The 24,493-nt window shown below is 45.9% G+C and overlaps 1 protein-coding gene across 1 annotated transcript in view; it reads left to right on the top strand.

The window, feature by feature from the left end:
• The first annotated feature begins 15,574 nt into the window (after window positions 1-15,574).
• Window positions 15,575-24,493, top strand: part of oca2 (oculocutaneous albinism II) — a 321,027-nt gene continuing 312,108 nt past the window's right edge. Inside the window, exon 1 of the mRNA XM_045687206.1 lies at window positions 15,575-16,397. The gene's annotated coding sequence lies outside the window, so the exon portion shown is untranslated. The remainder of the gene's footprint in view (window positions 16,398-24,493) is intronic.

Genomic DNA, 24,493 nt, shown 5'->3' with positions numbered 1-24,493 from the left:
CTGGCAGCAATATCCATGCCCTTTTTGTGCAAAGCAATGATGACGGCACGTGTTTCCTTGCAGGTAACCATGGTTGACAGAGGAAGAACAATGATTCCAAGCACCACCATCCTTTTGAAGCTTCCAGTCTGTTATTCGAACTCAATCAGCATGACAGAGTGATTTCCAGCCTTGTCCTCGTCAACACTCACACCTGTGTTAACGAGAAAATCACTGACATGATGTCAGCTGGTCCTTTTGTGGCAGGGCTGAAATGCAGTGGAAATGTTTTTGGTGGGATTCAGTTCATTGGCATGGTAAAGAGGGACTTTGCAATTCCTTTGATCACTCTTCATAACATTCTGGACTATATGCAAATTACCATCATACAAACTGAGGCAGCAGACTTTGTGAAAATTAATATTTGTGCCATTCTCAAAACTCTTGGCCACGACTGTAGACCTTACAGTGAAATGCTTACTTACGAGCCCCTAACCGACAGTGTAGTTTCAAAAAATACGGATAAGAGATAAAAGTAACAAGTAATTAAAGAGCAGCAGGGGCACTGGTTAGTTGAGGTACATGTAGGTATTTTTTTATTTATTATTTATTACAAAAAACACAAGGAGGGGTAACATTAAAGTATTAGAACATGAAGAACAAACAATACAGCATCAAGACACTATCAAACATGTATCAGTCTTTCTGCAACAGATCCATCCTTATGTGTGAGTGTGCGTGTGCATGATAGTAATATAACATATATGTCGTAGTTTCCTTTTTCATGATCACAATCTAGTGAAACCCGAACCCTCCAAGATCCCCCCCACAGTTCCCCAATAGCTGTCCCCCAACCCTCCAGGATCCCCCCCACAGTTCCCCAATAGCTGTCCCTCAACCCTCCAAGATCCCCCCACAGTTCCCCAATAGCTGTCCCTCAACCCTCCAAGATCCCCCCCACAGTTCCCCAATAGCTGTCCCTCAACCCTCCAGGATCCCCCCCACAGTTCCCCAATAGCTGTCCCTCAACCCTCCAAGATCCCCCTCACAGTTCCCCAATAGCTGTCCCTCCACCATTCGAGACCCCTCCCACAGTTACCCCCCGGAAGTAAAAAAAGAAGAAATACAATTAATTCCATTCCCCACCCCCAAGAACCCCCCAATGCACCAACAACCAAGAGAATAAACTAAAGAGACAACAGGAAAAGACAGAAGAAAACAGCAAACAACAATGCAAGAAAATAATAAAACAAAATAATACATTTTAAAGAAAGGACATCAAGGACAACTAAAATCATAACAACAATACCAACTGTATATGTTTGTGTGCATGTCTGGCACTATTACATGTATGTGTGTGTTCTTGTATGTGTTTATTTGAATGAGAGTGTGTGTATATGCATGGCAACACCTGCATGGCATCAGCCTCAGGCAAACCGGCATTAGTTGTAAAAACTCTGACACTATCATTCAAATGTACTTTTAATATGTTTTATTTAAAAAAAAAAAAATATCTTTGACCATCATTCTCTCTCTCACACAGCAACTCCACTCCCACTTGTCTCCAATTCCACATCCCAACCCTCAGCTTCCCTCAGCCCATACCATCTATCTCTGCTGGCCACCCACTTCGGGTTTCACATATCTTTCAACTATGCTGTGATGTTTAACGTACAATTTCAATCTACCTAATCGAATAGAATCCACAGATTGCGTGTTGAAGATAAATATTTTTACTAAGAGTATTAATATATTAGTAATTGACTGACCCGGTCTCTCCAGATCTCCTAAAAGTACTATTTCTAGGGTCAATTTTAGATCAATGTTATGCATTTTCAGCCATTCCTGAACCTGAGACCAGAAACAGGCTACCTGAGGGCAATACCAAAATAAATGGTCTATTGATTCTGTATCCTCACAACAAAATCTGCAGAGCTTCGATGATTTTATGCCCCATATATTCAACATTTTGTTATTATTAGTATTTTGTTGATGGCAAGAATTCTATATAATAATTTTAGCTGAAAAGCACGAAGTCTTGAATCTTGTGTTGTTTTATATATCAACTCATACACCCTGTACCATGGAATCGGTACATAAAAAATCTCTTCCCAACTATTTTGCAATCTGTATGGCACAGTTCTCAACATCCTGGTCCTCAAATGAAACTGGTATACTTTCCTATTTATGCTATTTTTATTCCTCTGCCAGTTTTGATCCTTTATATTGGGCAGACAGACCAGTTCTCTACCTCCTCCCTCCTCCTCCATTTTTAATGCTGTAATCAATTAGTTGTACTCTTGGATTGAGCAGACCTTCCCGTACAATTCTGATAACTCCATGAAGGACATAACTCTACCGTTACAATTTACAATATCATTTAAGAACAAAATACCCTTTTCAAACAGCATTCCCATAAATACAGATATTTTATCAACCAGCACATTTGAGTTCAGCCATAATATTTGTTGTAATATTTGTACTTATTTTTCAGGGGGATGAAATTTAAATTGTAGCCAGCTCTGCAATGCTTGTTTGAAAAAGACAGATACTTTGAAAAAAGTATAATTTTCAATTAATCGAAAATGAAACATGGCAATCTGCACAAAGGCAAAAAGGCAATTTTTAAACAATGGATGAGCTTTTCTTAGTAATCTACTGGAGAACCATTTAGGGTTCAAATAAAACTTTTGAATGAGTGAAGCTTTTCTAGAGAGGTTTAGTGCTTTTATATTTAATAATCTCAACCCACCAAATTCATATTCATTATATAGATAGGTACACTTTATCTCTGGTTTAGCGTCCCAGATAAAGCAAAATATTTTTTGCTCATATGATTTGAAAAACGAATCATCAGGCGTAGGCAGCGCCATGAGTAAGTGAGTAAACTGAGATATGACTAAGTAGTTAATCAGGGCAATTTTTCCATAAATAGACAGGCATTTACCTTTCCATGGATGCAGGATATTGTCTATTTTTACAAGTTTTCTATTGAAATTCATTATGGCGAGCTTAATTATATATTTTGTGATATGAATACCGAGCATGTCTACTTCACCATCAGCCCATTTTATAGGTAAGCTGCAGGGTAATGTAAAAGTAGCATTTTTTAAGGATCCAATACGTAATATTGTACACTTATCATAATTAAGTTTTAGTCCAGAGAGTACAGAAAAGTTATCTAGATCTTTGAGACATTGCAGGGATCTAGCTTGCGGACTTAACATAAAATTGAGTCATCGGCATACATGGACACATTTTGTTTTTAAGCCTTGGATTTCTAATCCTCTAATGTTGCTATTGGATCTGATTTTAATAGCTAGCATTTCGATGGCCATAACGAATAGATATGGTGACAGCGGACACCCTTGTTTAACTCCTCTTGACAATTCAAAACTCTCTGAGAAGTAGCCGTTATTTACTATTTTACACCTGGGGTTGATATACATTATTTTTACCCATTTTATAAGAGAATTAGCAAAATTGAAAAAATCCAGGCATTTATAAATTAAATTTAGTCTTTATCAAATGCCTTTTCAAAATCTGCTATAAATACCATTCCTGGCTTCTTAGATGTTTCATGATGTTCTATTATTTCTAGTAGTTGTTGTATATTATCTCCAATGTATCGTCCATGTAAAAAACCTGTCTGATCAGGATGAACAATACCTGGTAAAAACCCTTTTAATTCAGAGTGCTATGCATTTTGCATCACAACATTGAAGGTTAAGGGGCCTCCAGTTTTTTAGATAGACTGGGTCTTTATATTTGCCATCTGGGTCTTGTTTTAATAATAGAGAAATCAGACCTTCCTGCTAAGTACCTGACAGACTACCATTTCTATAGGAGTAGTTAAAACAATCTAACAATGGAGCTTTTAGTATATCAAAAAATACTTGAAGTACCTCTACCGGTATGCCATCAAGCCCTGGGGTTTTTCCAGACTGAAAGGATTTAATAGCCTCAAAAAGTTCTTCCTCTGTAATTTGGCCGTCGCACTGATCTTTATGTACATTTTGTTAATTTTCATTTTTTTATATTATTTGGAAAGAATTCCTTACCATAATCTTCATTCAGTGGGAGAGGATGAGACGGAAAAGAGAACATCTGCCTAAAATAATTAGCTTCCTCTTTTAAAATATCATTCGGGGAATCATAGATGCCTCCGTCTTCAGTAACGAGTTTCTGCAAATTATTTTTGTTATCGTTCCTGTATTGGAGATTCAGGAAGAATTTTGTGCATTTTTCTCCATATTCCATCCAGTTTGCTTTATTTTTTGTAATAGATTACATTAGATCGTTCTTGAATAAGTTCCTCAAGGTCTTTTTGTTTTTCCTCTAACTTATTTTGTATCTCTGTAGTATCATTTTTATTGCTATCTACCTGTACTATTAGTTCATGGATTTCCCTTGTTAGTCTTGTTTCTTTAGCCAGAAACTGCTTTTTTATTATTGATGAATATTGAATTGAATGACCCCTGAAGGTACATTTAAAGGTATCCCAAACAATAAGGGGATTTGCTGAACCTATTATTATACTGGAAAAATTCAGTTCTAAATTATTTTGTCTTAGTTAAATATAAGTTGTCCTCCAGTAAACTTTGATTAAATTTCCAATATCCCCGTCCACGTGGAAAATCTATAAGAGTTATGTGAAGGCCAATTAGATGATGATCCGATTGCATTCTGTCTCCTATTAAAACTTTTTTAACCTTTGATGCAAGAGAGAAAGAGACACAAAGTAGTCAAGACGACCAGCTTGATTAAGTCTCCTCCATGTATATCTCATTAGGTCGGGGTTTTTTAGTCTCCAAATATCCACTATTTCTAATGTGTCCATAATATTTGTTATTCCCTTAAGGGCACGGTGATGATAGTAGGTAGAGTTAATTAAAGTGACTATGCATAGATGGCAACAGAGAGTGGCGGGGGCAATGCGAGTAGTCTGGGTAGCCATTTGACTAGATGTCCAGGAGTCTTATGGCTTGGGGGTAGAAGCTGTTTAGAAGCCTCTTGGACCTAGACTTGGCGCTCCGGTACCGCTTGCCGTGTGGTAGCAGAGAGAACAGTCTATGACTGGGGTGGGTGGAGTCTTTGACCATTTTTAGGGCATTTTTCTGACACTGCCTGGTATAGAGGTCCTGGATGGCAGGAAGCTTGGCCCCAGTGATGTACTGGGCTGTTCGCATTACCCTCTGTAGTGCCTTGCGGTCGGAGGCAGAGCAGTTGCCATACCAAGCGGTGATGCAACCAGTCAGGATGATCTCGATGGTGCAGCTGTAGAACCTTTTGAGGATCTGAGGTCCCATGCCAAATCTTTTCAGTCTCCTGAGGGGGAATAGGTTTTGTCGTGGCCTCTTCACGACTGTCAAGGTGTGCTTGGACCATGTTAGTTTGTTGGTGATGTGGACACCAAGGAACTTGAAGCTTTCAACCTGCTCCACTGCAGCCCCGTCGATGAGAATGGGGGTGTGCTCTGTCCTCTTTTTCCTGTAGTCCACAATCATATCCTTTGTCTTGATCATGTTGAGAGAGAGGTTGTTGTCCTGGCACCACACTGCCAGGTCACTGACCTCCTCCCTATAGGCTGTCTCGTCGTTGTCGGTGATCAGGCCTACCGATGTTGTGTCGTCAGCAAACTTAATGATGGTGTTGGAGTCGTGCCTGGCAGTGCAGTCATGAGTGAACAGGGAGTACAGGACGGGACTGAGCACGCACCCCTGAGGGGCCCCAGTGTTGAGGATCAGCGTGGCAGATGTGTTGTTGCCTACCCTTACCACCTGGGGGCAGCCTGTCAGGAAGTCCAGTTGCAGATGGAGGTGTTTAGTCCCAGGGTCCTTAGCTTATTGATGAGCTTTGAGGACACTATGGTGTTGAACGCTGAGCTGTAGTCAATAGCATTTTCACATAGGACACTATGGTGTTGAACGCTGAGCTGTAGTCAATAGCATTTTCACATAGGACACTATGGTGTTGAACGCTGAGCTGTAGTCAATAGCATTTTCACATAGGTGTTTCTTTTGTCCAGGTGGGAAAGGGCAGTGTGGAGTGGCAATAGAGACTGCATTATCTGGATCTGTTGGGGCGGTATGAGAGTTGGAGTGGGACCAGGGTTTCCAGGGTAATGCCAGAAACTGCTTTGACCCCTGAAGGTACATTGACCCCTGAAGGGCAGTGTGGATCTGTTGGGGCGGTATGCGAGTTGGATTGGGTCCAGGGTTTCAGGATAATGCCAGAAACTGCTTTGACCCCTGAAAGGCAGTCTGGATCTGTTGGAGCGGTATGAGAGTTGGAGTGGGTCCAGGGTTTCAAGGCAGACATTCATTGAACCATGTTCTGCTCTTTCATCATCCAGACTGTCATCTGAACTCAAATCTGCTTTAGTTTTGATAGAGTATAATATAAATCTTAATACTGCTGGTCACGGTGTTGTAATGGCAGACTGACATTAGGGCACCTTATTGTCTATATAGTGCACTACCACTACTACTGCTACTATAGTGCACTATGTAGGGAATTGGGTGCCATTTGACACGCTCCCATTCATTGTTCTCGCTCTGTTAGATATTCTTGCCGCCAGTGCTGTAGTGGAATTAATAAAACGCCTTAGAATTAACTCAGTGGTGCCTCAGCTTTCCACCCTGTAAGGCCCTCTTAAGATCTCTCGGTCTTAGTTCTTTACCTTCCCACGATGCTTCATTCTTCTCTGTCTACCCACCTTTTAATAAGCTGCGGTTGATCCCGAGGTCATTCCCTAGGCCTTCCCCCCCTCCTCCTCCCTCCCTCCCTCCCTCGCTACTCTCTACTTCACCCTCAGTGATGTGAAATCCTCCACAGTTCTGTGTAATGCTTGTGTCCATAAAAAGATACACTATGCCCTATATAGTGCACTACCAGGGTCTGGGTCAAAAGTAGTGCACTCTATAGGGAAGAGCTTGCTATTTGGGACGTAATCTAGTTCAAAGGATTCTCTGAGTTCACAGAGAGACACATTATACTGAGAGTCAGTCAGGTGCTGCTCTCATGCAGACCAGTCCTGGCTACAGTCTGGCTACAGTCCTGGCTACAGGCTGGCTATAGTCCTGGCTACCGGCTGGCTACAGTCCTGGTTACAGGCTGGCTACAGTCCTGGCTACCGGCTGGCTTCAGTCCTGGCTACAGGCTGGCTACAGTCCTGGCTACAGTCCTGGCTACAGGCTGGCTATAGTCCTGGCTACAGTCCTGGCTACAGTCCTGGTTACAGTCCTGGTTACAGGCTGGCTACAGGCCTGGCTACCGGCTGGCTTCAGTCCTGGCTACAGGCTGGCTACAGTCCTGGCTACAGTCCTGGCTACAGTCCTGGCTACAGTCCTGGCTACAGTCCTGGCTACAGTCCTGGTTACAGGCTGGCTACAGGCTGGCTACAGTCCTGGCTACAGGCTGGTGGGAAGGGAGAAATTAGTTTATTCACCCTCTACATCATTGGTCATAGCTTTGAAATAGGAACATTGTTCTCCTCTCCCCTGCAACTCTTCCCTGAGTCCTTAGTGCACAAGATACATTAGTTCACTAAGTTTTCTGTCAAAATATCTGGTAAAATAATGGTTCATAAACAACTTTATTGTTAAGGCCCCCCCCTGTAAAATCTGTGATTTCTTTCCCAAATTCTGTTTTACTGGTAATTTTTTTTGTTGAGTTGTTCATAGAGAAACAACGAAATAGGATGTTCTGAGTTCTTATCAAATGTTAAATCACATCAGAATACAATTTTTTTTTTAAGCTCTGGAAAACGAACAAATAGATTTTTGAGTGTAAGTCCCCTTTTAATTGCACATCTAGCATGTGAGCAACGAGCCATATAATATTCCATCTCGCGTGCCGGTCTGGCGATGGTTCTGTGCCGCTGCTGCTGCTGCTCATTTCATGGCAACGTTTGCAAATAATAGATACAAACGATATACTTCTGGTAGGTCAGACTACTTCACGTTTAGTTGAGAAGGTTTTGGGGAAAGTATTTCTGTCGAACTCGCAAGACGGTTATCACATCAACTGGCTACACACGGAGTGATAGACAAAACGCGCAGGCAGACAGGCAGACACACACAGGCAGGCAGACAGGCAGGCAGGCAGTCAGGCAGGCAGGCAGGCAGACACGCTCCACACCAGACAGACAGACAGACAGACAGACAGACAGACAGACAGACACGCTCCACACCACACAGACAGACAGACAGACAGACAGACAGACAGACAGACACGCTCCACACCACACAGACAGACAGACAGACAGACAGACAGACAGACAGACAGACAGACAGACAGACAGACAGACAGACTCCACACAAACAGACAGACAGAGGCAGACAAGGCAAATATTGCTGGAAATTAATTGGCAGATATTGTGTTAGGTTTAGCTTTTTAATGCCAATAGGGTCTAACCAGCGATGGGATAATGTGAATGTTGCCTTGATTAGATAGTAGGCGGGAGCTTGCGCTGTCTGATACTCGTGAGATTTGTTTACGGCAGTTTGCGATGGAACACGTGAAAAGTGCACGTACTTTCGGGATTGTTTGGTGATGTATTCACAGGCGGCTGGTAGATGGACCTGGTGGACACCCCTGAGCTAGAGAAAAGCCCTGTGTTTATGTGGTCAGTCAGTCAGTCAGTCAGTCAGTCCTACATTGCACAAAGAGGTCAGTCACCGCCAGTGTTAAAACGAAATAATTTACGGAAACATTTTACCAAAAGCTTTTTTTTCTTCTGTGATTAGCCTACTGTAGGCCTAAACTAAATCGAATTTGACTAATTTACCTGGTTTAGCAGGAAATCCACATGCGAGGACAATTCATTATTTACTCTGCCATTATGGTCTAAATACAAGAGGCACTACAGAGACACAATTTGTGTTATCTGAGAGGAAAGTAAAATACTGATAACTAGGCCCAGATATACAGTACGTAGGGTACACCACCAGATATACAGTACGTAGGGTACACCACCAGATATACAGTACGTAGGGTACACCACCAGATATACAGTACGTAGGGTACACCACCAGATATACAGTACGTAGTGTACACCACCAGATATACAGTACGTAGGCTACACCACCAGATATACAGTACGTAGGGTACACCACCAGATATACAGTACGTAGGGTACACCACCAGAAATATAAACGCAACATGTAAAGTGTTCGTCCCATGTTTTAAGCGCTGAAATAAAATATTTCGTAAGTGTTCCATACGCACTTATTTCTCTCAAATGATGTCCTCAGATTTGTTTACATCCCTGTCAGTGAGCATTTCTCCTTTAACAAGATAATCCATCCACCTGACAGATGTGATGTATCAAGAAGCTAGATTTAAACAGCGTGATGATGAATAAATAAGCCGTCTCCAACGTCGTTTTTGTTTTAGAATTTAGCAGTACGCCCAACCGGCTTCATAACTGCAGACCACGTGTACGGCGTCATGTGGGTGAGAGGTTTGATGATGTCAACGTTGTGAACAGAATGCCCCATGGTGGCGGTGGGGTTATGGTATGGGCAGGAAGAAGCTACGGACAACGAACACAATTGTATTTGATCGATGGGAATTTGAATGCGCAGAGTTACCGTGACGGGATCCTGAGGTCCATTGTCGTGCCATTCGTCTGCTGCCATCACCACATTTCAGCATTACAATGCAAGGGCCCCATGTCACAATGATCTGTACACAATTCCCGGAAGCTGAAAATGTCCCAGTTCTTCCCATGTCCTGAATACTCACCAGACATGTCACCCATTGAGCATGTTTGGGATGCTCTGGATCGACATGTTCGACAGCGTGTTCCAGTTCCCGCCAATATCCAATAACTTCGCACAGCCATTGAAGAGGAGTGGGACAACATTCCACAGGCCACAATCAACAGCCTCTCAATTCTATGCGAAAGAGATGCATGAGTCAAATGTTGGTAACAGAGTTATGAGAACCTGAGACTGAAGCTGTTACAGTGTTGTCATGGGAACCTGAGACTGAAGCTGTAACAGTGTTGTCATGGGAACCTGAGACTGAAGCTGTATGGGAACCTGAGACTGAAGCTGTAACAGTGTTGTCATGGGAACCTGAGACTGAAGCTGTAACAGTGTTGTCATGGGAACCTGAGACTGAAGCTGTATGGGAACCTGAGACTGAAGCTGTTACAGTGTTGTCATGGGAACCTGAGACTGAAGCTGTAGCAGTGTTGTCACGGGAACCTGAGACTGAAGCTGTAACAGTGTTGTCACGGGAACCCGAGACTGAAGCTGTAACAGTGTTGCCACGGGAACCTGAGACTGAAGCTGTAACAGTGTTGTCATGGGAACCTGAGACTGAAGCTGTAACAGAGTTATCAGAACCTGAGACTGAAGCTGTAACAGTGTTGTCATGGGAACCTGACTGAAGCTGTAACAGTGTTGTCATGGGAACCTGAGACTGAAGCTGTAACAGAGTTATCCGAACCTGAGACTGAAGCTGTAACAGTGTTGTCACGGGAACCTGAGACTGAAGCTGTAACAGTGTTGTCACGGGAACCTGAGACTGAAGCTGTAACACCCAGCGCTCAGTGATTCTAAAGCTGTGTGAAATTCCACTGGTCATGCGCTGCGGAAGTACAGTGATCCTCGCTTGGATCGGCCCTGGTTCCTTACCAACCCTGGTTCCTTACCAGCCCAGAACCCAACACCCACCTCTTCTCCCACAGAATTCTCAGCCACAGAATTTGATTTTGCTGGATTTAAAACATTGGATACGGCATAAAACAGTTGCCTGCGTGTTGTGTGGCATGTGTGCGTGCATCCATCCGTGTACAAGCTTGTGTGTGTGATCAGTGAATTACATGCCTAAGAGCATCTTTGACCAGCCATATCCTGTAGAGTCACCTTTAGGAGTCATAATATTTCAGTTAAACCCTCCAGGCTCTGTGCTCTGTCCCAGTAAAAAAAAAAAAAAAACGTTTATTTAACTGGGCAAGTTAAGAACAAATTCTTATTTTACAATGACGGCCTACACCGGCCAAACCCGGACGACTTTGGCCAATTGTGCGCCGCCCTATGGGACTCCCAATCATGGTCGGTTGTGATACAGCCTGGATTCGAACCAGGGTCTGTAGTGACGCCTCTAGCACTGAGATGCAGCGCCTTAGACCGCTGTGATACAGCCTGGAATCGAACCAGGGTCTGTAGTGACGCCTCTAGCACTGAGATGCAGCACCTTAGACCGCTGTGATACAGCCTGGAACTGAACCAGGGTCTGTAGTGACGCCTCCAGCACTGAGAGGCAGCGCCTTAGACCGCTGAACCACTCGGGAGTCCATGTGATGTTCTCCTCTACACCCTGGCACGCAGGCAGCAGCCATTAGACCAGAAACCCTGGCTTGTTGCCCAAAAGGCACCCTATTCCCTATAAAGAGCCCTATGGGCCCTAGTCAATTGTAGTGCGCTATATAAGGTATAGGGTGCCATTAGGGACGCAATCGCTGTGCCTGCTGGACATCCTCCCTGCATGTCTGTGTGTGTGTGTATGTCTGTGTGTGCGTGTGTGTGTGTGTGTGTGTGTGTGTGTGTGTGTGTGTGTGTGTGTGTGTGTGTGTGTGTGTGTGATGTCAGAGCTGTAGTTATGCAGAGCAGGTGACTGCAGCATCTCAGTGGGAGCCTTTGTTTCCCGCAGCTCTGACAACTCTGTGGTATTTACCCAAAGAGACTCTTCACCCACCGCATAGACATATACTGTCTCATACTTATGCTTGAAAAATTCCGCTAACATTTCCGAACGGTTGGAATATTCCTGGAATAAATGAGGGAATATGCAGGATATCCAATAATTCTCTTTCTGCGATTTATTCAAAACCTGTGATTTAAAATAAAAATAAAAAGGTTTCCAGAACTGTACAACCCTACATTACAGCAGAAAATAGATAGATTATATCTCTATTTCATACAGAGGGTGAATTAGATTTGTTGTAGACCGAAAAAAACGTATTACCTGAGAAGCTATAAGTAATTAGCTGTGGGAAGGTTTAACAAATGTCTTTATGCCTCGGAACTCTGTAAGTCTGGTTGACTGAGTCTTTAGTCACAGATGTGAGAGAGAGACACACACAACACACACACACACACACACACACAGACACAGACACAGACACACACAGACACATGGTTTATATGCTGGGCTGATGTCATGTCTCAGCTCTGCAGAAACTTCTCCAATCCATCTCTTGGCCTTCTCCAGGTATATGGGTTTTAGTGAAAACTTATCGAGCAGCTTTTTAGTCTCTGACCTGTGCGCTTTGAGAAGGTTTGGGTTAGTTAGGCTGGGTTTTTATTTATTTATTTTATTTCACCTTTATATTTAACCAGGTAGGCAAGTTGAGAACAAGTCCTTTATTTAATCCAGGTAGGCAAGTTGAGAACAAGTCCTTTATTTAACCAGGTAGGCCAGTTGAGAACAAGTCCTTTATTTAATCCAGGTAGGCCAGTTGAGAACAAGTCCTTTATTTAACCAGGTAGGCAAGTTGAGAACAAGTTCTCATTTACAACTGTGACCTGGCCAAGATAAAGCAAAGCAATTCGAAACATACAACAACACAGAGTTACACATGGAGTAAAACAAACATACAGTCAATAATACAGTAGAAAAGAAGTCTATATACAATGTGAGCAAATGAGGTGAGATAAGGGAGGTAAAGGCAATAAATAGGCCATAGTGGCGAAGTAAATATAATATAGCAATTAAAACACTGGAGTGGTAGATTTGACAGTAGATGAGTGTGCAAAGTAGAAATACTGGGGTGCAAAGGAGCAAAATAAATACAGTAGGGGAAGAGGTAGTTGTTTGGGCTGTTTACCGATGGGCTATGTACAGGTGCAGTGATCTGTGAGCTGCTCTGACAGCTGGTGCTTAAAGCTAGTGAGGGAGATAAGTGTTTCCAGTTTCAGAGATTTTATTTTATTATAATTTTTTTTAATCATAGGGTGGGTCCTTAATGGCAGCCTGTAGAGCCCTATGAGCTCTGATCAAAGGTAGTGCACTATACAGGGGATAGGGTGCCAGCCCTGGTTAAAGGTAGTGCACTATACAGGGGATAGGGTGCCATTTGAGATGCACCTACTGGCTGGGGTGAGACGAGGTTAGATGAGGTAAAATAATGAGGCAAGGTTAGATGAGGTAAAATGTTGAGACGAGGTTAGATGAGGTAAAATGATGAGACGAGGTTAGATGAGGTAAAATGACGAGACGAGGTTAGATGAGGTAAAATGACGAGACGAGGTTAGATGAGGTAAAATGACGAGACGAGGTTAGATGAGGTAAAATGACGAGACGAGGTTAGATGAGGTAAAATGACGAGGCGAGGTTAGATGAGGTAAAATGACAAGGCGAGGTTAGATGAGGTAAAATGATGAGACAAGGTTAGATGAGGCAAAATGACGAGGCGAGGTTAGATGAGGCAAAATAATGAGACGAGGTTAGATGAGGTAAAATAATGAGGCGAGGTTAGATGAGGTGAGGTTAGATGACGTAAAATGATGAGACGAGGTTAGATGAGGTAAAATGATGAGACGAGGTTAGATGAGGTAAAATGACGAGGCGAGGTAAAATGATGAGGCGAGGTTAGATGAGGTAAAATAATGAGGCGAGGTTAGGTGAGGTAAAATTATGAGATGAGGTTAGGTGAGGTAAAATGACAAGGCGAGGTTAGATGAGGTAAAATAATGAGGCGAGGTTAGATGAGGTAAAATGACGAGGCGAGGTTAGATGAGGTAAAATGACGAGGCGAGGTTAGATGAGGTAAAATGATGAGGCGAGGTTAGATGAGGTAAAATGATGAGGCGAGGTTAGATAACGTAAAAGTCAAGGCCAAAATGTTGGTTAATGGTCCAAACAGACCAGTCTAGGAAAGAGAATTAAAAGATGGGTATCTCTGGTTATCTTGGAAATGAAATGCTCACTGCAAGGACAGAGAGAAGGACACAGAGAGAGTGTTTGACTTTTCATTTGTTGTTCTCATTAATATAAAGACCAACTGCCAGGCAGTGGATGGGTGGCTGTTTTAAGCCAGTTCACAGCCACATTCAGGCCTGCAAAATGCCAACATCCCAGTACTGATCAAATGTATTTATATATAGCCCTTCTTACATCAGCTGATATCTCAAAGTGCTGTACAGAAACCCAGCCTAAAACCCCAAACAGCAAGCAATGCAGGTGTAGAAGCACGGATCAGTCAAGGCGAGGAACTTGTAACTTGCATATTAACCGTATGTCGATTACACTTCATGGAAACGGACTATGATTGATATTAGACAAACATTTGAACTATGTGGTTTGGCAATGCATTTCTTAGTATTAGGGGACTTAGTTCTGATATATCTACTAGAGGGGAGGGGTGTGGGTAGAGGGTAACGAAGGAGAGGAGGGGAGGAATGAGGAGGGGTGTGGGTAGGGAGTAACGAAGGAGAGGAGGGGAGGAATGAGGAGGGGTGTGGGTAGAGGGTAACGAAGGAGAGGAGGGGAGGAATGAGGAGGGGTGTGGGTAGGGAGTAACGAAGGAGAGGAGGGGAGGAATGAGGAGGGGTGTGGGTAGGGAGTAACGAAGGAGAGGAATGAGGAGGGGTGTGGGTAGGGAGTAACGAAGGAGAGGAGGGGAGGAATGAGGAGGGGTGTGGGTAGGGAGTAACGAAGGAGAGGAGGGGAGGAATGAGGAGGGGTGTGGGTAGGGAGTAACGAAGGGGAGGAGGGGAGGAATGAGGAGGGGTGTGGGTAGGGAGTAACGAAGGAGAGGAGGGGAGGAATGAGGAGGGGTGTGGGTAGGGAGTAACGAAGGAGAGGAGGGGAGGAATGAGGAGGGCTGTGGGTAGAGGGTAACGAAGGAGAGGAGGGGAGGAATGAGGAGGGGTGTGGGTAGAGGGTAATGAAGGAGAGGAGGGGAGGAATGAGGAGGGGTGTGGGTAGAGGGTAACGAAGGAGAGGAGGGGAGGAATGAGGAGGGGTGTGGGTAGGGAGTAACGACGGAGAGGAGGGGAGGAATGAGGAGGGGTGTGGGTAGGGAGTAACGAAGGAGAGGAATGAGGAGGGGTGTGGGTAGGGAGTAACGAAGGAGAGGAGGAATGAGGAGGGGTGTGGGTAGGGAGTAACGAAGGAGAGGAGGGGAGGAATGAGGAGGGGTGTGGGTAGGGAGTAACGAAGGGGAGGAGGGGAGGAATGAGGAGGGGTGTGGGTAGAGGGTAACGAAGGAGAGGAGGGGAGGAATGAGGAGGGGTGTGGGTAGGGAGTAACGAAGGAGAGGAGGGGAGGAATGAGGAGGGGTGTGGGTAGGGAGTAACGAAGGAGAGGAGGGGAGGAATGAGGAGGGGTGTGGGTAGGGAGTAACGAAGGAGAGGAGGGGAGGAATGAGGAGGGGTGTGGGTGAGCTAGACATCTACAGAGGGTTGTAACTAAAACACGTACGGTATTAATCTGAGAAATAGAATAGTGAGGAGGGAGGGAGGGAGTAACCAATGAGGGGTGGGGTGAGGATGGAGGGAGGGAGGGATGGAGGGAGGGAGGGATGAGGGGTGGGGTGAGGAGGGACCTCTGTCAGTCGTCTCGACCCTGCCTTCAGAGGAGCCTTTCCCTTCTACTTTCCTCCTCTTCTCCTCTTGGACTAGGAGAGATAGTACCTCCACCTCTTCTCCTCTTGGACTAGGAGAGATAGTACCTCCACCTTTTCTCCTCCTTGGACTCGGAGAGATAGCACCTCCTCCTCTTCTCCTCCTTGGACTAGGAGAGATAGCACATCCTCCTCTTCTCCTCCTTGGACTAGGAGAGATAGCACCTCCACCTCTTCTTCTCCTTGGACTAGGAGAGATAGCACCTCCACCTCTTCTCCTCCTGGACTCAGAGAGATAGCACCTCCTCCTCTTCTCCTCCTTGGACTTGGAGAGATAGTACCTCCACCTCTTCTCCTCCTTGGACTAGGAGAGATAGCACATCCACCTCTTCTCCTCCTTGGACTCGGAGAGATAGCACCTCCACCTCTTCTCCTCCTTGGACTAGGAGAGATTGCACCTCCACCTCTTCTCCTCCTTGGACTAGGAGAGATAGCACCTCCACCTCTTCTCCTCCTTGGACTAGGAGAGAGAGCACCTCCACCTCTTCTCCTCCTTGGACTAGGAGAGATAGCACCTCCTCCTCTTCTCCTCCTTGGACTCGGAGAGATAGCACCTCCAGCTTTCCCTCTCGTTCCACCCAACCCTCCCAGGGGATAAGGAACAGAGCTGGGACTGCCTTACCTCACACACCAAGACATAAACCACATCACTAAACTGGGGCTTTTGTGGGACAGTCTACATTTGTTGTTAGTTTTATCCTGGCACCTTCATCCTACCTATCATCGACACCATCGCTATCAACAGAATTGCGCTTCACAGCATCCACTTTTCAAGGTAAGATTTTAATTTGTTTGTTTTGTTGTGGTCATTCCATATTTGTAATGCATGTCCTGTACCAGGTGACCATTGTCAAACAGTTTTGATGAGGTTTAAATGTTATATGCGTTCTAAAACCTTCAAAGCTTATTTTGTTACATGAATAATTAAATCTTTAGTATATTGTGTTTGGAAACATTAACAACGCTTACTATGTTTTGTAATTGTAGTTAAGAGCCAGTGAACACAGTCATCACTGAGTTGTGTTGTAGTGAGTTTAGGACTAGTAATTACAGTATAATACTGTGCCACTAAAGCTCAGCTAGGGAACCTTTTACTAATCTGTTTTCAATGGAGAAAGTGCCATTCGATGACTGACAGCAGGCAATTCACACATTCTGTATGGTTGATTATTCCACTGTCTGCACAATTGATTTTATATTTTAAATTTAATACAATTTCATTGCGAGACAGTTTGTGATCATTGCTAGGCTGGTTGATTTCTGAATGGTCTCAACCACAGGCACCGGGAACAGATTAGCAAGGCTTAATGCCCAGATACAAACAAATACCTTTATGATGTGGTAGTAGGGTGTGGTAGTAGGGTGTAGTAGTAGTAGATCTGTATGGTGTGGTAGTGTGGTGTGGTAGTATGGTGTGGTAGTGTGGTAGTGTGGTGTGGTAGTAGTAGACCTGTATGGTGTGGTAGTATGGTGTGGTAGTGTGGTGTAGTAGTGTGGTGTGGTAGTAGGGTGTAGTAGTGTGGTGTGGTAGTATGGTGTGGTAGTAGTAGATCTGTATGGTGTGGTAGTATGGTGTGGTAGTGTGGTGTGGTAGTATGGTGTGGTAGTGTGGTGTGGTAGTATGGTGTGGTAGTGTGGTGTGGTAGTATGGTGTGGTAGTATGGTGTGGTAGTATGGTGTGGTAGTAGTAGATCTGTATGGTGTGGTAGTATGGTGGTAGTATGGTGTGGTAGTGTGGTGTGGTAGTGTGGTGTGGTAGTATGGTGTGGTAGTGTGGTGTGGTAGTGTGGTGTGGTAGTACGGTGTGGTAGTAGTAGATCTGTATGGTGTGGTAGTATGGCGTGGTAGTATGGTGTGGTAGTGTGGTGTGGTAGTATGGTGTGGTAGTGTAGTGTGGTGTGGTAGTGTGGTGTGGTAGTATGGTGTGGTAGTATGGTGTGGTGGTGTGGTAGTATGGTGTGGTAGTAGTAGATCTGTATGGTGTGGTAGTGTGGTGTGGTAGTATGGTGTGGTAGTATGGTGTGGTAGTGTGGTGTGGTAGTATGGTGTGGTAGTGTGGTGTGGTAGTATGGTGTGGTGTGGTGTGGTAGTGTGGTGTGGTAGTGTGGTGTGGTAGTGTGGTGTGGTAGTATGGTGTGGTAGTATGGTGTGGTAGTGTAGTGGTAGTATGGTGTGGTAGTGTGGTGTGGTAGTGTGGTGTGGTAGTAGGGTGTGGTAGTATGGTGTGGTAGTGTGGTGTGGTAGTGTGGTGTGGTAGTATGGTGTGGTAGTGTGGTGGTAGCATGGTGTGGTGGTGTGGTGATGTGGTAGTGTGGTGTGGTAGTGTGGTGTGGTAGTGTGGTGTGGTAGTATGGTGTGGTAGTAGTAGATCTGTATGGTGTGGTAGTATGGTGTGGTAGTGTGGTAGTGTGGTGTAGTATGGTGTGGTAGTAGTAGATCTGTATGGTGTGGTAGTATGGTGTGGTAGTGTGGTGTGGTAGTATGGCGGTAGTGTGGTGTGGTAGTGTGGTGTGGTAGTGTGGTGTGGTAGTGTGGTGTGGTAGTATGGTGTGGAAGTATGGTGTGGTAGTATGGTGTGGTAGTGTGGTGTGGTAGTATGGTGTGGTAGTGTGGTTTGTTTGCAGTAGATCTGTATGTTGTGGTAGTGTGGTGTGGTAGTATGGTGTGGTAGTGTGGTGTGGTAGTGTGGTGTGGTAGTATGGTGTGGTAGTGTGGTGTGGTAGTATGGTGTGGTAGTGTGGTGCGGTAGTATGGTGTGGTAGTATGGTGGTAGTATGGTGTCGTGGTGTGGTAGTATGGTGTGGATTTGTGGTAGTGTGGTGTGGTGGTGTGGTAGTATGGTGTGGTGGTGTGGTAGTATGGTGTGATAGTGTGGTGTGGTAGTAGTAGATCTGAATGGTGTGGTAGTATGGTGTGGTAGTGTGGTAGTATGGTGTGGTAGTGTGGTGGTAGTATGTTGTGGTAGTATGGTGTGGTAGTGTGGTGTGGTAGTGTGGTGTGGTAGTATGGTGGTGGTGTGGTAGTGTGGTGTGGTAGTGTAGTGTGGTAGTGTGGTGTGGTAGTATGGTGTGGTGTGGTAGTGTGGTGTGGTAGTATGGTGTGGTAGTGTGGTGTGGTAGTGTGGTGTGGTAGTATGGTGTGGTAGTGTGGTGTGGTAGTATGGTGTGGTAGTGTAGTGTGGTAGTGTGGTGTGGTAGTATGGTGTGGTAGTGTGGTGGTAGTATGGTGTGGTAGTATGGTGTGGTAGTATGGTGTGGTAGTGTGGTGTGGTAGTATGGTGTGGTAGTGTGGTGTGGTAGTATGGTGTGGTAGTGTGGTGTGGTCGTGTGGTGTGGTAGTGTGGTGTGGTAGTGTAGTGTGGTAGTGTGGTGGTAGTATGGTGTGGTAGTATGGTGTGGTGTGGTGTGGTAGTAGGGTGTGGTAGTGTGGTGTGGTAGTGTGGTGTGGTTGTATGGTGTGGTAGTGTGGTGTGGTGTGGTAGTATGGTGTGGTAGTAGCAGATCTGTATGGTGTGGTAGTGTGGTGTGGTAGTATGGTGTGGTAGTGTTGTGTGGTAGTGTGGTTTGTTAGCAGTAGATCTGTATGGTGTGGTATTGTGGTGTGGTAGTATGGTGTGGTAGTGTGGTGTGGTAGTGTGGGGTGGTAGTATGGTGTAGTAGTGTGGGGTGGTAGTATGGTGTAGTAGTGTGGTGTGGTAGTATGGTGTGGTAGTGTGGTAGTGTGGTGTGGTAGTGTGGTGTGGTAGTATGGTGAGGTAGTATGGTGGTAGTATGGTGTCGTGGTGTGGTAGTATGGTGTGGAATTGTGGTGTGGTGGTGTGGTAGTATGGTGTGGTAGTGTGGCGTGGTGGTGTGGTAGTATGGTGTGGTAGTATGGTGTGGTAGTAGTAGATCTGAATGGTGTGGCAGTATGGTGTGGTAGTGTGGTGTGGTAGTGTGGTAGTATGGTGTGGTAGTGTGGTGGTAGTATGTTGTGGTAGTATGGTGTGGTAGTGTGGTGTGGTAGTATGGTGTGGTAGTGTGGTGTGGTCGTATGGTGTGGTAGTGTGGTGTGGTAGTATGGTGTGGTAGTAGTAGATCTGTATGGTGTGGTAGTATGGTGTGGTAGTAGTAGATCTGTATGGTGTGGTAGTATGGTGTGGTAGTGTGGTGTGGTAGTATGGTGTGGTAGTATTGTGGTAGTGTGGTGGTGTGGTAGTGTGGTGTGGTAGTGTGGTGTGGTAGTATGGTGTGGTAGTATAGTGTGGTAGTGTGGTGTGGTAGTATGGTGTGGTAGTGTGGTGTGGTAGCAGTAGATCTGTATGGTGTGGTAGTGTGGTGTGGTAGTATGGTGTGGTAGTGTGGTGTGGTAGTGTGGTGTGATAGTGTGGTGTGGTAGTATGGTGTAGTAGTGTGGTGTGGTAGTACGGTGTGGTAGTGTGGTAGTGTGGTGTGGTCGTATGGTGTGGTAGTGTGGTGTGGTAGTATGGTGTGGTAGTAGTAGATCTGTATGGTGTGGTAGTATGGTGTGGTAGTATGGTGTGGTAGTGTGGTGTGGTAGTATGGTGGTGGTGTGGTAGTATGGTGTGGTAGTGTGGTGTGGTAGTATGGTGTGGTAGTGTAGTGTGGTAGTGTGGTGTGGTAGTGTGGTGTGGTAGTATGGTGTGGTACTGTGGTGGTAGTATGGTGTGGTAGTGTGGTGTGGTAGTAGGGTGTGGTAGTGTGGTGTGGTAGTATGGTGTGGTAGTAGCAGATCTGTATGGTGTGGTAGTGTGGTGTGGTAGTATGGTGTGGTAGTGTTGTGTGGTAATGTGGTTTGTTAGCAGTAGATCTGTATGGTGTGGTATTGTGGTGTGGTAGTATGGTGTGGTAGTGTGGTGTGGTAGTGTGGGGTGGTAGTATGGTGTAGTAGTGTGGGGTGGTAGTATGGTGTAGTAGTGTGGTGTGGTAGTATGGTGTGGTAGTGTGGTAGTATGGTGTAGTATGGTGTGGTAGTAGTAGATCTGTATGGTGTGGTAGTATGGTGTGGTAGTGTGGTGTGGTAGTATGGCGGTAGTGTGGTGTGGTAGTGTGGTGTGGTAGTGTAGTGTGGTAGTATGGTGTGGTAGTGTGGTGTGTTAGTGTGGTGTGGTAGTATGGTGTGGAAGTATGGTGTGGTAGTATGGTGTGGTAGTGTGGTGTGGTAGTATGGTGTGGTAGTGTGGTTTGTTTGCAGTAGATCTGTATGTTGTGGTAGTGTGGTTTGGTAGTATGGTGTGGTAGTGTGGTGTGGTAGTGTGGTGTGGTAGTGTGGTGTGGTAGTATGGTGTGGTAGTATGGTGGTAGTATGGTGTCGTGGTGTGGTAGTATGGTGTGGAATTGTGGTGTGGTAGTAGTAGATCTGAATGGTGTGGTAGTATGGTGTGGTAGTGTGGTAGTATGGTGTGGTAGTGTGGTAGTGTGGTGTGGTCGTATGGTGTGGTAGTGTGGTGTGGTAGTATGGTGTGGTAGTAGTAGATCTGTATGGTGTGGTAGTGTGGTGTGGTAGTATGGTGGTGGTGTGGTAGTGCGGTGTGTTAGTGTGGTGTGGTAGTATGGTGTGGTGTGGTAGTGTGGTGTGGTAGTATGGTGTGGTAGTGTGGTGTGGTAGTATGGTGGTAGTGTGGTGTGGTAGTATGGTGTGGTAGTGTAGTGTGGTAGTGTGGTATGGTAGTATGGTGTGGTAGTGTGGTGGTAGTATGGTGTGGTAGTATGGTGTGGTAGTGTGGTGTGGTAGTGTGGTGTGGTAGTGTGGTGTGGTAGTATGGTGTGGTAGTGTGGTGTGGTAGTATGGTGTGGTAGTGTTGTGTGGTCATGTGGTGTGGTCGTGTGGTGTGGTAGTATGGTGTGGTAGTGTAGTGTGGTAGTGTGGTGGTAGTATGGTGTGGTAGTGTGGTGTGGTGTGGTAGTGTGGTGTGGTAGTATGGTGTGGTAGTGTGGTGTGGTAGTATGGTGTGGTAGTAGCAGATCTGTATGGTGTGGTAGTGTGGTGTGGTAGTATGGTGTGGTAGTGTTGTGTGGTAGTGTGGTTTGTTAGCAGTAGATCTGTATGGTGTGGTATTGTGGTGTGGTAGTATGATGTGGTAGTGTGGTGTGGTAGTGTGGGGTGGTAGTATGGTGTAGTAGTGTGGGGTGGTAGTATGGTGTAGTAGTGTGGTGTGGTAGTATGTTGTGGTAGTGTGGTAGTGTGGTGTGGTAGTGTGGTGTGGTAGTATGGTGAGGTAGTATGGTGGTAGTATGGTGTCGTGGTGTGGTAGTATGGTGTGGAATTGTGGTGTGGTGGTGTGGTAGTATGGTGTGGTAGTGTGGCGTGGTGGTGTGGTAGTATGGTGTGGTAGTATGGTGTGGTAGGAGGAGATCTGAATGGTGTGGCAGTATGGTGTGGTAGTGTGGTTTGGTAGTGTGGTGTGGTAGTGTGGTGGTAGTATGTTGTGGTAGTATGGTGTGGTAGTGTGGTGTGGTAGTATGGTGTGGTAGTGTGGTGTGGTCGTATGGTGTGGTAGTGTGGTGTGGTAGTATGGTGTGGTAGTAGTAGATCTGTATGGTGTGGTAGTATGGTGTGGTAGTAGTAGATCTGTATGGTGTGGTAGTATGGTGTGGTAGTGTGGTGTGGTAGTATGGTGTGGTAGTATTGTGGTAGTGTGGTGGTGTGGTAGTGTGGTGTGGTAGTGTGGTGTGGTAGTATGGTGTGGTAGTATAGTGTGGTAGTGTGGTGTGGTAGTATGGTGTGGTAGTGTGGTGTGGTAGCAGTAGATCTGTATGGTGTGGTAGTGTGGTGTGGTAGTATGGTGTGGTAGTGTGGTGTGGTAGTGTGGTGTGGTAGTATGGTGTGATAGTGTGGTGTGGTAGTATGGTGTAGTAGTGTGGTGTGGTAGTACGGTGTGGTAGTGTGGTAGTGTGGTGTGGTCGTATGGTGTGGTAGTGTGGTGTGGTAGTATGGTGTGGTAGTAGTAGATCTGTATGGTGTGGTAGTATGGTGTGGTAGTATGGTGTGGTAGTATGGTGTGGTAGTGTGGTGTGGTAGTGTGGTGGTGGTGTGGTAGTATGGTGTGGTAGTGTGGTGTGGTAGTATGGTGTGGTAGTGTAGTGTGGTAGTGTGGTGTGGTAGTGTGGTGTGGTAGTATGGTGTGGTACTGTGGTGGTAGTATGGTGTGGTAGTGTGGTGTGGTAGTAGGGTGTGGTAGTGTGGTGTGGTAGTGTGGTGTGGTAGTATCGTGTGGTTGTATGGTGTGGTAGTATGGTGTGGTAGTATGGTGTGGTAGTGTGGTGTGGTAGTATGGTGTGGTAGTGTGGTGTGGTCGTGTGGTGTGGTAGTATGGTGTGGTAGTGTACTGTGGTGTGGTAGTAGGGTGTGGTAGTGTGGTGTGGTAGTGTGGTGTGGTGTGGTAGTGTGGTAGTGTGGTGTGGTAGTGTGGTGTGGTAGTATGGTGAGGTAGTGAAGTGTGGTAGTAAGGTGTGGTAGTATGGTACGGTGTGGTGGTGTGGTAGTATGGTGTGGTGGTGTGGTAGTATGGTGTGGTGGTGTGGTAGTATGGTGTGGTGTGGTAGTATGGTGTGGTAGTGTGGTGTGGTAGTGTGGTGTGGTAGTGTGGTGTGGTAGTATGGTGTGGTAGTGTGGTGTGGTAGTGTGGTGTGGTAGTGTGGTGTAGTAGTATGGTGTGGTGTGGTGGTGTGGTGTGGTAGTATGGTGTGGTAGTGTGGTGTGGTAGTGTGGTGCGTCACGTTACTAGAAGCCGAGGCCCAGCCAGGGGGTCATGTGACGCGGCGTCTCTCTGCCTCAGGGGGCCTCGGCTTAGAGGGCGGGTTTCCTGAATGAGGACCAAGTGTCCATGCAGACACACAATGGTAGTAGCTGATTGTTGTGATCACATGACGAGGCATGTCTAGACCACATGGATGAGCTTATGATTCCCCTGGGGATCTCACACAGTCAGACTTCCTGGCTCACTATACCTGCCAGCCCACAATACTCTCTCTGTAACCTCTAGTCTAGAGCAGGTCTCTCTACTAACTCTAGTCTAGGGCAGGCCTCTCTACTAACTGTAGTCTAGGGCAGGCCTCTCTCTGTAACCTCTAGTCTAGGGCAGGACTCTCTCTCTCTGTAACCTCTAGTCTAGGACAGGCCTTTCTCTGTAACCTCTAGTCTGGGGCAGGCCTCTCTCTCTGTAACCTCTAGTCTAGGGCAGGCCTCTCTCTCTCTGTAACCTCTAGTTTAGGGCAGGCCTCTCTCTGTAACCTCTAGTCTAGGACAGGCCTCTCTCTATAACCTCTAGTCTAGGGCAGCACTCTCTCTCTGTAACCTCCAGTCTAGGGCAGGCCTCTCTACTAACTGTAGTCTAGGGCAGGCCTCTTTCTCTAACCTCTAGTCTAGGGCAGGCCTCTTTCTGTAACCTCTAGTCTAGGGCAGATCTCTCTCTGTAACCTCTAGTCTAGGGCAGGCCTCTTTCTGCAACCTCTAGTCTAGGGCAGGCCTCTTTCTGTAACCTCTAGTCTAGGGCAGGCCTCTCTCTCTGTAACCTCTAGTCTAGGGCAGGCCTCTCTACTAACTGTAGTCTAGGGCAGGCCTCTTTCTGTAACCTCTAGTCTAGGGCAGGCCTCTCTCTGTAACCTCTAGTCTAGGGCAGGCCTCTTTCTGTAACCTCTAGTCTAGAGAGGCCTCTCTCTGTAACCTCTAGTCTAGGGCAGGCCTTTCTCTGTAACCTCTAGTCTAGGGCAGGCCTCTCTCTGTAACCTCTAGTCTAGGGCAGGCCTCTCTACTAACTGTAGTCTAGGGCAGGCCTCTCTCTCTGTTAACTCTAGTCTAGGGCAGGCCTCTCTCTCTGTTAACTCTAGGGCAGGCCTCTCTCTGTGAACTGTAGTCTAGGGCAGGCCTCTC

This window comes from Salmo salar, chromosome ssa10, assembly GCF_905237065.1.
Source record: "Salmo salar chromosome ssa10, Ssal_v3.1, whole genome shotgun sequence".
In the NCBI taxonomy this organism is placed as follows: domain Eukaryota; kingdom Metazoa; phylum Chordata; class Actinopteri; order Salmoniformes; family Salmonidae; genus Salmo; species Salmo salar.
Note: the sequence above shows the minus strand (reverse complement) of the source record. Positions and strands in the feature narration are given on the sequence as shown.